This window comes from Triturus cristatus, chromosome 8 (assembly GCF_964204655.1).
Source record: "Triturus cristatus chromosome 8, aTriCri1.1, whole genome shotgun sequence".
NCBI lineage: Eukaryota > Metazoa > Chordata > Amphibia > Caudata > Salamandridae > Triturus > Triturus cristatus.
The window spans coordinates 1,114,447,104-1,114,462,579 of record NC_140591.1 but is presented as its reverse complement, the minus strand read 5'-3'; the positions used below and the strand labels follow the sequence as shown (position 1 = coordinate 1,114,462,579).

Here is a 15,476-nt window from a genome sequence, read left to right as displayed (position 1 = left end):
GGAGGAGCATGTGTTATCCTGGCCACCAATGGGGGAGCGGCTGAGGGAGAGGCGGAAGCGTGGGTGCTTCTGAGGGAATAGCTCACGCAGCCGATGCGTCATGTAACTGTCAAAAAAAGTAGGAGGAGGAAGGAACGTTTCAGTTGAGGACGGCCATACACAAGGTCTGCAAAGTTGTTGTTTGTGACGTCATTGGCATACATCTCGTTACTGGCAAGACTGCAGACCCCCAGCTGTCGACGTCAGTAGAGTACAGTGGAACCATATCTGTAGTAAAGGGGAATGTAGAAAATGGATCAACTCTGAAGGCAGTAGCGTAGATGAAAACAATTATTCAGGTAACGTCCACGACGAGAAACCACTGCAAGGCAACAGCTGATCAGGGGAAGCTCTCACCAACTGACACTCACCAGGCAACAGGAGAGAACGTTCTCATGCACAGTAATAATAAATGACATACACAAATTCTATTTCCAATTTAAAGAGACAATACATAATGTTTTGCGACATACTACACACTCTCTCCCTTCAACAGCAAAACTAACTCAAAATAAAGATAAAAGAATAAGAAACAAGCATTGAAAATGCAATAGGTCTCGCCTTTGATTAAGTTAAAGCCATTTGTTTTGCTAATGGTATTGTATAGCAAAGCAAATGTCTTTAACTTAATCAAAGGCGAGACCTATTGCATTTTTAATGCTTGTTTTCCCTTGGGGAGAACTTCCGGAACATCCCTTGATAGAGATATTCAAATATCTGAAGAATATAAATAAAGATTTAAACACATGCATTGTTCAGAGGAGTGATGTCAGCAGGAGGGATCATGGGAACTTGCTGTGCAGAACTTTCCGTTCTGCTGCGAGCTGCATTTGTGTAGCAAAAGTTTCTCTAATCCTTCACAGCGCAGTGGGGCTGTGAGCAGTGACGTACCCCCCACCCCCATGCTATGAATGGGGCAGTAATGGCGCACTAAAGTCAATGACAGGACAGTGACCTGCCTGCGACAGCAGACGTTCCTCTCAGCATCTGAATTTGCAGTGTGTCAGCACTGAGATCCCTGTTCCTTAAAGAAACAGAGCAGATAATGCCCCTTATAGTAAGCAGCCACAACAAAGAATTACACATTATGAATGGGAGGTGGGAGGCAGCATAAATCAGTCGGTAGGACCGCTGTCAGCTCCTTTCAAGTCGGTACACAGAGAGAGAGAGAGAGCTCTGCAGTTACCCCTTGCCTTCACAGTGGGAATCCATGCCATGCTTTGTAGCAGGTGTGGTTGCAAAACATTGTGCACAACCATGTGCATTGCCACGAGTAAGCACCCGCCACGTACCCGCCAGGACTAATTGCAGCATTTTTTTTTATTTGGGCTTTAATTTAATATGGCGCGAACTCGTCCCAGAGGTATTGGAGCGCTTTAGATGAGCACCAGTTACGTTACACAAGGACACGTTCACGCGGAGATTAAACGATTTGCCCAAAATCACAGCATGTTAAGAGCGATGCTGAGATTCGAACCTGGTTCCCCAACTGCAAAGTCGGCAGCTCTGACCATTGGGCCACATGCTTGGCTTGTTTTTTTCTGCCCTTTACTATGTGCCACGAACGCTCGCAGGTTCTCTTATAAAATGGACTGAAGCTGTGCGTACTTTTTCATCTAGCTTAGACAGTAAAAGCCGCTATGGAATGCTCTGTATAAACACCACGCATTGTGCCTTGAGATTTCTGTTGCCATGCTGCGTTCTGCGAAGAGAAGCTGCCCTTTTCGAGTAAAGTAAACACGTCTGTAAGCGAACTTCCGGAACACCCCTTGATAGAGATATTCAAATATCTGAAGAATATAAATAAAGATTTAAACACATGCATTGTTCAGATGAGTGATGTCAGCAGGAGGGATCATGGGAGCTTGTTGTGCAGAACTTTCAGTTTAAAAAAAATGTTATTTTATTTTTATTTAATGCGTTTTTATATAGCGCGGACTTTACTCGAAGGTGTCAGAGCGCTTCACGATAGGAACAGTAATGATACATGAGGAGAAAATTACAAATGAGCATGTTACAAAAGCAAACGTTACATTACATGAGGCAATAGTGACACTTGTGCATGTATCAAGAGCAAACAAAATACAAGAGGTAGCAAACGATACGTTACAAGAGGAAAAAGTGACGTGTGCATGTTACAAAAGCGTACAAAGTACAAGTAGAGGTATAATACTGCAATAAATGGCAGACACTCAAAACACAAGAACAAACGTTACGTTACATGAGGCAATGGTGACAATTGTGCATGTATCAAAAGCAAACAAAATTCAAGAGGTAGCAAACAATACGTTACAAGAGGAAAAGTGACGTGTGCATGTTACAAAAGAGTACAAAATACAAGTAGAAGTATAATACTGCAATAAATGGCAGACACTCTGTTGGAAATGCCCCTTTTTGCAGGGTCACCACTAAGCTTTTTGCCTTCCTCCTGGATTTGTTCTAACCTGTTTTTGTTGGCTTTATGACTCTGGGCACTTTACCACTGCTGATCAGTGCTAAAGTGCATATGCTCTCCCTGTGTAAATATGATATGTGAATTGGTATATCCATGATTGGCTTATTTGGTTTACCTGTTAGTCCCTAGTAGCGTGGCCGGTGTGTGCCCAGGGCTGGTAGACCAAATGCTGCTGGTGGGCCTGCAGCGCCGGTTTGCGCCACCCACAGAAGCAGCTTGTAAAGTGTGTCTCAGACCTGCCACTGCAGAGTCTGTGTGCAGTCCAGAACTGCCATCTTGGCTGTGAAGTGCACCCACTTCCCAGCCCCTGAACCTTCCCTTGGCATCATGTGAGTCACCCCTATGGTAGGGTGCATTGTATGTGCAAGGTAGGACATGCCCTGATGTGTGTAGCATGTCCTGGTAGTGAATTACACCCAATTTCGTTTTTCACTACTGTAAGGCTACCTGTTCTCCATAGGCCAGAATTGGCAGTTTGACTATTACATTCTGTAGTCCTAACTGACCCAAAGAACATGGTAGAAAAACCAATTTAGTATGCCTGAGCTCAGAATATTAAAATACATCTTTTAGTGAAGTTTATGTTTATATTCTGTGTTTGAAAATACCACTTTTAGAAAGTAGGTATTTTCTTGCCTAAGCCTTCCAGTGTGCGGTGCTGTTATGTGTTTTGGCTGTCTGGTTCTGGAGTGACAGGGCTGGGGAATTCCAGGAGACAGGGTGAGGTGTCCCAGTGGTGAATAGAGAGATCTGCATCTAGATGGGTGGGAGGAGTTGCACCTGGGACCTGAATAGGGCTGTGCCTTCCCTCCACAATGCTGGCTCCACCTCCTGTGATGCGTCTGATGTCTCTGCCCTGCACTCTGAAAGGAAGGATGTAGCCTGGTAAACGAAGTGCTCCAGGAGTGGGCAGAACTGGTTCTGGTTGGTTTCAGTGACTTGTAGCTTCTGAGAACAAAGACTTTTGGGGTATAAATATCTGTGCTGAAACCCCTACAATTTGTATTGCTCCTGGACAACAAGAAGAACCTCTGTCCGTGTAACTGAAGGAATCTGCAGGAGAGGACTGTCCTTGTGCTTGTGTGCTGTTTCTTGGACTGGCCTGCAGTGGTTACTACTGGACTTGGAAGAAGAGGAAAAGGACTTTGAAGGAACTTTTATTTTATCTTGCTACAGCAATCACCCAAGGGCTAGAAGGGAGCTAGCCTCCTGCTGGAGTCTCAGGCACATTAGACTCCACCACCAGCCTCCTGTTTCCTCCCAGCGAGGATTTCTATCTGCAGGTGAGGCTCCTGTGAGTTCCAGGGCCTCTAGTTCTACTACAGAGAAGAGAGTGCTGAAAATCGTCGCTAACGCCCATTTGCGAGCCGCTGCAGCTGAAGAGCGTAAGGGAAAATCATTGCGCTGCTGCCGCTGAGTGCTCGCTACTGGAGATCATCGCATCACACGTTTGCGGGCTGCCAAATGCTCGCTAACCCGAAGATTATCGCATTGCATGTTTGCGGGCCTCCAAGTGCTCGCTAACCAAAGATCATCGAGTTCATCGCTTCACGACATCGCAGCGTGGACGCCGAGCGTCCGCCATTTTCATCGCACCCGGATCGTCGCTCCCTCGCGGAGCGCCATTTCTTCTCATTGCAACAGGGTCACACACGCAACAGGCTCGGCGCATCATCCTCCCTTGTGCCAAGGATTTCAGCGCATCGCCGGCTTAGCGTGGAGAAGTTTGTCGCTTTGTCCCGCACGCATCTGTAGATCAGTGCATCATCCTCCCTTGCGGCAAGGATTCAACGCATCGCTGGCCTCACGTGAGGAAAATCATTGCTGCAGCTCCTTTGCAACATTTTGGTTGTTTTGCTACAGAATCCAGGTACTTTGTAAGTAAAAGGGTCGCAGAGACCACTGCTTTGAACTGAACTCCTCTTTGCACACTTTGAACTATTTTTACAGCATTTCAAGAGTAACCCTATTTTTCTAGTATTGTGGCTTTTTACTGTTATTGGTCTTGTGTTAAGTCTATATATAAAGATACTTATTTTTTATAACTACTTGTGTGGTGTCCCTTTGTAGTGTTCCTCACTGTGTTACTGTGTATGGTCATAAATGCTTCACACACTGCCTCTGAGATAAGCCTAACTGCTCGTGCTACGTTACCACAGGGTTGAGCAGGGGTTATCAAAGGGTGTAGCCCGCTTACTCTGACTTAGGAAGAAGGGTCCCTACTTGGACAGTGGCCAGCCATTGCCAACTGGAGACCCCCATTTCTAACACACTCAAACCACAAGAACACACTGGGAAGGCACTTCTATAGTCATGGAGAACAGAATTTCCTATAATGGAAGGACTTCCTTCAGATAATAGAGAGGCGTGAAATTAAATTTGGAAGTGTCTTTGAAGGAGGAGAACTTTGAGGTCAGTTTTGAAGGCCTGGGAAGAGGTGGTGGTCTGGAGCTGAGGCAGAAGTGAGTTCCAGATTCTCACCGCGTTGCCTGAAAAGGATTGGGCCCTTGATCTTTCCTTCTTGAAAGTGGGAGGTTCAAGCAATACATTTTCCGCATTACGTGATGGTCTAGAGCCTCCAGAGAGTTTCAGTTTATTCGCCAGGTAGCGAGGAGAGGAGGAGTGCAAGGCTTTGTGGGTGATGCAGGCAGTCTTGTAGATAGCTCTTGCCTCAATGGGAAGCCAACGGAGGGTGGATAAAATGGGTGTGATGTGGTCGCTTCTTTTGGCCCCATATATGAAACGAGCTGCTGAATGGCGAACAGATTTAAGGGGGGACAGGTGGGATTTGGGGAGGCCAGTAAGAAGAGAATTGCAGTAGTCCAGTCTGGAGAGAACCAGCGATTGGACCAGGGTTTTTAAGGTCTTGCTCCGGGAAGAAGCGATGAATCCCCCAAAGAAGGCGCAGTTGGTATCGAGCAGACTTTGCAATGGAATTGATGTGGGAGAGTAGATTGAGTTTTCTGTCGAGTATGACACCAAGGGATTTTGCGCTGTCGACAATGATGGGTTTATTGTTAAGTAGATTCATCTGATCCATCCATGATTGAACCGGGGGAGGAGAAAGTGAGGAGGAGAGGAGGAATAGTTCAGTTTTGGAGGGATTCAGAATTAGTTGATGAGTTAACGTCCAGTTTTGAATGGAGTCGAGAGTAGAGCTTAGGATAGAGAGATCGTGAGTGAAGGCCACCTTAAGGTAGATTTGAGTGTCGTCCGCATAGAGATGATAGTGGATCCCGGATTTACTTAGAAGATTTCCCAGTGGTTCTAAATAGAGATTGAACAATATGGGTGCAAGTATAGAGCCTTGAGGAACACCTTGACCTACCGCCAAAGGAGATGAAAGACTGTTTGCTATTTTGATCATTTGGGATCTATCAGAGAGGAAGGAAGCAAACCATTTAAGCACAGTACCCTCCATGCCCATTCTCCGTTGAAGAGTGTTAAGGAGAGTGTTGTGATTGACAGTGTCAAAGGCTGCAGAAATGTCAAGGAGAATTAGAAGACAAGACTCCCCCAAATCGAGTATCCGCAGCGCGTCATCAATCACTTGCAGCAGGGCTGTTTCAGTGCTGCAGTTTTGAATGAATAAACTACAAAAGATGCAATCCCTCTGCTGGGACACAATGGTACAATGCTAGTATAACGAGACACACAAATTAATCCTATTTCACTCAATATGTTAATCACATTTATTCTATAAAAAGTGCATACATGTATTCAATAAAATCAATTATACATTTACATGAATATTTAAAAACAGAATTTCACACCATATACAATTGGACAAATGTTAATTCAAGTACATGTAACAGCCTGTTATGAGCCCGCATAACAGAAAACAATAAGAGACAGTATACTTTGTCATGAGTTACACATCCTATTAGGTAATAAATCAATATTCGTGGTTTGTGATATATTGTAAAATTATATCTACTCCTGTAACCACAGTTCTCCCAAGATTGTGTAGTTCAAAAGCGTTGACGCGTTTCGATGGTATATCTTATTAATCCATCTTTGTCAAGACAAAATTATAGGCTGTTAGTCCTCAGATTTTTGAACTGGGACCTATTGGAATGAAAGAAAAAAAAAAAAATTATTTTATATTACTGGAATGTAAGCTTAATGTGCAATTCTCGGAATTTTAGCCGAGCCAATGTCACATTATTTCTCACACCTAGCTCAGGGTGCTCTCATCTAAACATTAATGAGCGCTGTTATGTTCTTATATGGTTTTTAATGCTTCTAACTTGGGCAACATAATTTTTATTCCAGGAGAGAGTTAACCCCCCCACTTATACATGGCCAAGGCAGTGCATATTGTTGCCTGGCATGCCTCTATGTTGGTGACTTTGAAACCAAACATATTTACAATGAGATGGCTCCGTTTTTTGAAAATGTTACCTGCTGGCACCGTTACATTGATGATATCATTTTTGTCTGGAACGGTGCCAGTCAGGAGTTAGAGTCATTTCTTGAATGGATTAATTTAGGAGATCCTAATTTGAAATTTACGGCACATTATAGCGATTCTGAGGTGGCCTTCTTAGACATAAAAATTAAAAATGTGATAGACACCCTGCAGGTAGAGTTATACTCTAAACCTACTGACAAAAATACTCTCCTATTATATGGAAGCAACCATCCACGCTCCCAAAAGGATAATATCCCGTTTGGTGAGTTTTTAAGACTCAGGCATAACTGCACTACTCTCTCAGACTTCTATCACCACTCTGAAATCCTTAAGAAAAAATTGTCTGCTAGAGGTTATCCTAGCAAATTGATCAAACATTCTTTTAAAAGAGCGAGATTTTAAAATCGCGACCATTTATTGGAGACTAATAAAGTTAAAAAAAACGACAAAATAACAGGACTCATAGTTTTTGTGTCCCAATTTTCTAATCTTAGTAATAGGATTAAAAATATTGTCAATAAAAATTGGAAAATTTTGAACTATGGAACAGAAACTATCCTAGAAAAGCCATTGTTTTCATTCAGGCGAAATAAAACAATACGCAATTCGTTAGTAAGAACATATGATGACAAACATGAAACCCAAACTATGGTTACAGGAGGTAAGGCTAAGGGCAACCACAAATGTGGAACATGTTCCATCTGCCCCCTATGCCTCGAAGCTAAAAATCTGATTCACAACAACAAAACCATTTGGGCCAAAAGTTTAAATAACTGTCGGAGCAAGAATGTTGTTTATTTCCTAATGTGCCCATGTGGTCTTGGGTACGTAGGTGAAACGAGCAGGGAACTACGCACCCGCATTTTGGAGCACAAATCGGCAATTAAAACCAAAAAAGTGAATGCACCTTTGACAGATCATTTCTTGGAAATGAACCACAACTGGGATCAAATCAAGTGGTTTATTTTAGAAAAAGTGACAGTGAATAGAAGAGGAGGGGACGTCAACACAAAAAGGAAAAAGAGAGAACAATGGTTTATATGCCACTTAAACACAGTAGAGAAGGGACTTAATTCAAAGGAGGACTGGATGAGCATTATTGCTACCTAAAGAAAATGACATATTTTAATTTACTAATATATGTTGGCTTACGAAGTAGGAGACAGGCTTCCCATGTAACATAGGATAGGGATATAAGGTTAATATTTCTGCTTATCTAGTCGAATTGACATATTTGAAAATGTAATTGGCTTTGATATTATGTGCCGTCATAAAATGTTGACATCTTTGAGAATTCATTGATCCTATGTATGTAATGGATGTAATATATGAGTGGGAACAAGGAAAATGTATGTAATTGATGTAACGTATGAACAAGAATAAGACTAAGATATGTTTTTGCTATTTGTGTGGTTGTAATTTACAGGTTATAAATCTCTTGGAAAGGATAATTGCTGTCAATGTATCCACGGAAGGTGTATCCCCGAAATATATCTAAATATAATGAAAGCCTCGGGCTTGGTACATCGAGTCTATGACATATGGGAGGTTAATGAGGCTTCATATTATAAGATCCATACATGATATGTAAAAGAACTTGGGTACTGTGTCCGTTTTAACCATTATACAAATGGGACAATAAAGTTGACAGCCATTTGAAGATATTTTGCTCGTAATTACGAGACTATACAAATGGCTACTTATCATGAAAACGGGATTGTTAAGCTAGTTTAACGACATCGCTTGGGATTGTGTTATTTCATATCTCGTACAACCACTTGTACAACTTTATATATTGTATATCCAAAAATTTTACCGTAATACATTTCCTTGGTAACAAATATAACACACGTGATATGGTCATGTGCTTACTCTGACCTATCGTAGCCAACGTCAGTACTAACAAATAAGCAGACGCTTTAGGCAAAGTCGAGGCGAGATGAGACAGGAGCATTTCCGCACTCGAAGCTGAAAACATCGAGCACAGAGGTGAGAGCACAACTAAATATTTTACAAAGGATATAACGTACTTGTAGGGATATTATGCCCCGTAAGTTGGCAGTGTGATATTTGGGATTTATTAAGTGACGCTTATATACGCGCACATTTTTTGGAATAGGTGACGCAAATTGAGGGAGAGCTATTACGGACCCCCGTCACTTTGATCCTTATATATACCAAGAAATTCGTCCGTGAAACAGACAAGTAAGTGGCCTTCGGATTTTTCTTAGTACCACTTACATTAAGATTAGATAGTCACGGCAGCACTTTAAGGGGTATCGGGGCATACATGCTGCCTCTGCGACATGAGAAGCATTAGCGAGACTGAAGCAGCGATAATATGTGCGCATCTTTTATATCAGGTGAGGTGCACAGGAGGAGAGACAGCTTAGATCTCCGTTACCTGGACGCAAATCAAGATTATTGACGATATTAGAAATCAAGAATATCGTCTTGAATACTGAGAAGTAAGTGTTTCTCTTTGACAACAATATGCACTGCCTTGGCCATGTATAAGTGGGGGGGGTAACTCTCTCCTGGAATAAAAATTATGTTGCCCAAGTTAGAAGCATTAAAAACCATATAAGAACATAACAGCGCTCATTAATGTTTAGATGAGAGCACCCTGGGCTAGGTGTGAGAAATAATGTGACATTGGCTCGGCTAAAATGCAGAGAATTGCACATTAAGCTTACATTCCAGTAATATAAAATATATATTTTTTTTTTCTTTCATTCCAATAGGTCCCAGTTCAAAAATCTGAGGACTAACAGCCTATAATTTTGTCTTGACAAAGATGGATTAATAAGATATACCATCGAAACGCGTCGACGCTTTTGAACTACACAATCTTGGGAGAACTGTGGTTACAGGAGTAGATATAATTTTACAATATATCACAAACCACGAATATTGATTTATTACCTAATAGGATGTGTAACTCATGACAAAGTATACTGTCTCTTATTGTTTTCTGTTATGCGGGCTCATAACAGGCTGTTACATGTACTTGAATTAACATTTGTCCAATTGTATATGGTGTGAAATTCTGTTTTTAAATATTCATGTAAATGTATAATTGATTTTATTGAATACATGTATGCACTTTTTATAGAATAAATGTGATTAACATATTGAGTGAGATAGGATTAATTTGTGTGTCTCGTTATACTAGCATTGTACCATTGTGTCCCAGCAGAGGGATTGCATCTTTTGTAGTGGTAGAAGTACCCCATTCCCTTGAAAGATACAAGGGGTCGCTCTCGTATAAATATTCAAATTGAATGAATAAACAACAGATTTGCTAGTACTGCCACTGTTTAAACCTCAAATCAAATTGCGAGGACACATTTTGAAGAACAACAAAATGCGTTAAAGACTTATCTTTTGTCGACTTAATCGATCAATTTAATTATATCAAGAAACTTTATCGTCCTTCCAAAATACAAAATACAAGAAAAAATTACAAATCACATCAATGGGACATAATGCAAGAAATAAACATAACACTTTTCAATCACATATTTCAACCATTCTGAGCAACACACTATTCTTTGCTCCAAACATACTGGTACCGATAAAACATTAACACAACTCTGTCAATCTTGTGGGAAAACATAAACATAAACACTTAATATTCTATTTTCTCAGACCACAGAGCGTATCGTTGAAATAGTAGCTCTCAATATTGTTTTTTTTTTTTTAAAGAGGTTTCAAATTCTTGTGGTCACACAAAAAGGTCTACGCGTTTCGAGACCCCTTGGTTTGGAGGGTCTCTCATCAGGACCTGCAGATTTAAATGAAAAAACCTTTATGAGTAACACTGGGGCGTGAAATTTCCTCTCAATGCACACAACAAAACTCGGTGTTGCCTTGATTACCTCTGACATATGAAGAGAAGATCAGCCGATCTAATCCGAAATGACTCTAAAAAAAGAAAAGAGAGGAGAGAAGAAAATGGCACTAAGCTGAGGGGGTAGAATACAAATTCTGGTGGTGTTAACAGACGAGGAATAGTGTTAAGAACATACGTTCATTCATCAAACACTTACATAAGTTATGGCGCGTCAATGCTATCTTAGTGTGCGAGATCAAGTTTTCATGGTGTCAGATAGCTGCAGTTGTGGAAGGATCACTCGTAGGCTGTGGAGTGAATGTAGAATAGATTCAATGCGGTTCAATGGTAGCCATAGAAAAATCATTCATTAGTCAGATTATAATTTGAATACCTGAAAAGTCTCAAAGGCGTATTGCGCTGCCAGACGGTGGTCACTAATGGCACTTCACCGAAAGAAGGAAGAGTGAGACGTGTCCAGTAACTATGGAAGGATGCTGTATTTTACTCGTGGAAAGAGCCGGTGTGCTTAGTCACACTTTGAGGTTGGATCTGTGAAAATACATCAACGGGAGCTTTAAAATGCGAGGCAGTCTCTGGCATCACAGGCAGTTTTTTAGAGGCAAACTAAGTGCAGTAAAGTAGTAGCTCAGTTTGTTAGCCGTAAATTACTATTCTCTTGGCTCTAAGATCGAGTGAATCTCCATTCGTCTCTCCAGCCGCTGGTGAACGCCAGTGCCGATCACGTGGGAGGGCACGTGATCGCTGGGTTTTTATCTCTTATGGGAAACACAAATAAAGGGCTGATTCAGTTTGGGAGCGAGCCCAATTCAAGATGGCCGGAGCTCATGCTCCGGTTTAGGAAGCAAAAGTGTAAAAAACGTTTATAATTCCGGCCACTTAAGGGAGAACATGTAATAGTTGAATTGCCACAATAAGTATTCTTAAAGGAATAGTATGGAATGTACAGAAAATGACTGCTTGTCAATAAAGTCTGGTAGATTAAATACGTGAGATCATGATCAACTGTGTGAAACTCTATGAAAACCTTTCCAGCGATATTAGTTTGAGTTGGCAGTAAAGTCCAAGAAAGTCTAGGCAGTGTATTCGACCACGTGAACTATATTAGTCATAGAAAGCTCCACAGAACACGGAGAAATTCCTTCCACATGTTAGACGTGATATGTTATTAACTCGATTTGTAAAGCTCAGAGAGCTCATTCAATCCGTTGGAAGCTGTATTAAACTTTAATATCATGAAAGCTTCTCTTCGAGATAGCTTCAGTTCTAGGTCACCTCCCCTTGAGTCTCGTTCTACTTTGGATATGACTGTCTATTTTAGATCATTAATTTGGTGATTTTTGGCTTTCCAATGAATGACCAATGGAGCTGTTTCCACATTTTTATTAATGCGAGATTTGTGTTGTGATATCCTTGTACGAACCTTTTGGCTTGTTTTCCCTATATATAGTAGGTGACAAGGACAGCGAATGCCGTAGATGACATACTTGCTTTTACAATTTGTAAAAGAGTCATGTTTCCAGAAGATCGAATTATGTTCAAATAAATTGCCTTCCTCTGTAGAGTCGTAACAAATACAAGTCTCGCACTTATGATGTCCCTGTACTGGAGGGAGACCAACATAATCGCGTAAGGTACTTTGTTTGTCTTTAGGCATGGATGCTCGCACAATTTGATTAGCTATATTTCGATCTTTTTTGAAGGCAAAAAGTGGATTCTGCTTGAGTGAGGCATCAAGATTTTTTATAAGGTGCCAGTTTTGGTTGATAACCTTTTTAAAGTTGTTAGAATTAGGACAAAAGGTGGAGACACAGACAATCCTTTCCAGTGGTGATTTTTTAGTTTTTTGAAGTAATTCCTCTCTCGGAGTCCACCAAGCTCTCTTCATTGCTCTTTTAAGAAGTTTCTTGGGATAACCTCTTGTAATCAGATTATTTAATAATCTGGTTGCGTGAAGTATGTATTCATCTTTGAATTCGCAATTACGTCTCAAACGTAAAAACTGTCCGAAAGGCAAATTTTCTCTCAGGTTTCTCGGATGGTTGCTGGTAAAGTGTAACATTTTGTTACGATCCGTTGGTTTTTTGAATAAAGTCGTCACTAAACCGTTATCAGATGGATATACTTCCACGTCAAGAAATGGAATTTTGACTTTGGAGTAGTTCAAACTGAATTTAATGTCCTCAGTGCGATTGTTGAGCCAACAATGGAATGTTTTGAGGGTTTCTTCTGTATTAGTCCATGTCATAAAAATATCGTCAATATAACGAGTCCAATTTCCGATGAATTGGGAGAAGGGGTTATTGTTATAGACAAATTTCTCCTCAAATTTGGCCATAAATAGTATAGCTAGCTCCGGCGCAAAAGGACACCCCATCGCAACTCCTTTGACTTGATAGTAAAAGTCACCATTGAAATTAAAGTAGTTTCTCTTTAATGCGAAGCTGGCAAGTTCCATAATAAATTTAGTAGGAACTTTGGGACTGGATCGACTTTCCAAAAAAGAACTGATCACTGAGAGTCCTTCATCCTGTGGGATTTGCGTATAAAGCGAAACCACATCTAACGTCACAAGGTAGTGGTTCTCTGGTTCAAAATTTATTCGTGCCAACTTATTGATGAAATCAGTGGTGTCGCCTAAAAATGAAGGTATTTCAAAGATGAATGGTTTTAAGAAATAATCCACGAATTTAGAGATGGGCTCCATCATGGACTTGCAGCCGGAGATGATGGGTCTTCCCGGTGGTGTAGTCACATTTTTATGTATTTTGGGAAGTACATAAAATAGAGGAATCCTAGGATTTTTATTTTGCATGAAGTCGTGTTCTCTTTTAGAAAGAAAACCTTGTTGTAGTCCTGTATCAAGTAGTGGGAAAAGGATATTTTGTAATTCCAATGTGGGGTCTTTGTTGATTTTACGGTAGCAGACAACGTCATCTAATTGTCTCATGACCTCCTTGGTGTAATCAGATTTGTTCAATATGACTATTGAGCCACCCTTGTCTGCCTGTTTAATTATTATTGAGTCATCATTTTGAAGATTGGATAAACGAGACTCAAGGGGAGGTGACCTAGAACTGAAGCTATCTCGAAGAGAAGCTTTCATGATATTAAAGTTTAATACAGCTTCCAACGGATTGAATGAGCTCTCTGAGCTTTACAAATTGAGTTAATAACATATCACGTCTAACATGTGGAAGGAATTTCTCCGTGTTCTGTGGAGCTTTCTATGACTAATATAGTTCACGTGGTCGAATACACTGCCTAGACTTTCTTGGACTTTACTGCCAACTCAAACTAATATCGCTGGAAAGGTTTTCATAGAGTTTCACACAGTTGATCATGATCTCACGTATTTAATCTACCAGACTTTATTGACAAGCAGTCATTTTCTGTACATTCCATACTATTCCTTTAAGAATACTTATTGTGGCAATTCAACTATTACATGTTCTCCCTTAAGTGGCCGGAATTATAAACGTTTTTTACACTTTTGCTTTCTAAACCGGAGCATGAGCTCCCGCCATCTTGAATTGGGCTCGCTCCCAAACTGAATCAGCCCTTTATTTGTGTTTCCTATAAGAGATAAAAACCCAGCAATCACGTGCCCTCCCACGTGATCGGCACTGGCGTTCACCAGCGGCTGGAGAGACGAATGGAGATTCACTCAGGTAAGCATGCTTTTGTGGCTGCAATTGAATAATCTCCCTCTAAACTCGATCTTAGAGCCAAGAGAATAGTAATTTACGGCTAACAAACTGAGCTACTACTTTACTGCACTTAGTTTGCCTCTAAAAAACTGCCTGTGATGCCAGAGACTGCCTCGCATTTTAAAGCTCCCGTTGATGTATTTTCACAGATCCAACCTCAAAGTGTGACTAAGCACACCGGCTCTTTCCGCGAGTAAAATACAGCGTCCTTCCATAGTTACTGGACACGTCTCACTCTTCCTTCTTTCGGTGAAGTGCCATTAGTGACCACCGTCTGGCAGCGCAATACGTCCTTTGAGACTTTTCAGGTATTCAAATTATAATCTGACTAATGAATGATTTTTATATGGCCACCATTGAACCGCATTGAATCTATTCTACATTCACTCCACAGCCTACGAGTGATCCTTCCACAACTGCAGCTATCTGACACCATGAAAACTTGATCTCGCACACTAAGATAGCATTGACGCGCCATAACTTATGTAAGTGTTTGATGAATGAACGTATGTTCTTAACACTATTCCTCGTCTGTTAACACCACCAGAATTCGTATTCTACCCCCTCAGCTTAGTGCCATTTTCTTCTCTCCTCTCTTTTCTTTTTTTAGAGTCATTTCGGATTAGATCGGCTGATCTTCTCTTCATATGTCAGAGGTAATCAAGGCAACACCGAGTTTTGTTGTGTGCATTGAGAGGAAATTTCACGCCCCAGTGTTACTCATAAAGGTTTTTTCATTTAAATCTGCAGGTCCTGATGAGAGACCCTCCAAACCAAGGGGTCTCGAAACGCGTAGACCTTTTTGTGTGACCACAAGAATTTGAAACCTCTTTAAAAAAAAAAACAATATTGAGAGCTACTATTTCAACGATACGCTCTGTGGTCTGAGAAAATAGAATATTAAGTGTTTATGTTTATGTTTTCCCACAAGATTGACAGAGTTGTGTGAATGTTTTATCGGTACCAGTATGTTTGGAGCAAAGAATAGTGTGTTGCTCAGAA

General features: G+C 40.9%; 2 long non-coding RNA genes across 2 annotated transcripts; one reads left to right on the top strand and one right to left on the bottom strand.

Annotated features, from left to right (window-relative positions):
- Positions 1–10,280: 10,280 nt before the first annotated feature.
- On the bottom strand, positions 10,281–11,507 carry LOC146805459 (uncharacterized). Its single transcript, XR_014967462.1, has 4 exons — positions 11,138–11,507; positions 10,961–11,051; positions 10,790–10,835; positions 10,281–10,695 (listed from the first exon to the last, which is right to left on the bottom strand). It is a non-coding gene; the product is annotated as an uncharacterized LOC146805459 (long non-coding RNA).
- Positions 11,508–14,653: 3,146 nt separating this feature from the next.
- Positions 14,654–15,186, top strand: LOC146805458 (uncharacterized). The gene is made up of 3 exons (XR_014967844.1): positions 14,654–14,782; positions 14,869–14,959; positions 15,085–15,186. It is a non-coding gene; the product is annotated as an uncharacterized LOC146805458 (long non-coding RNA).
- The last annotated feature ends 290 nt before the right edge of the window (positions 15,187–15,476 follow it).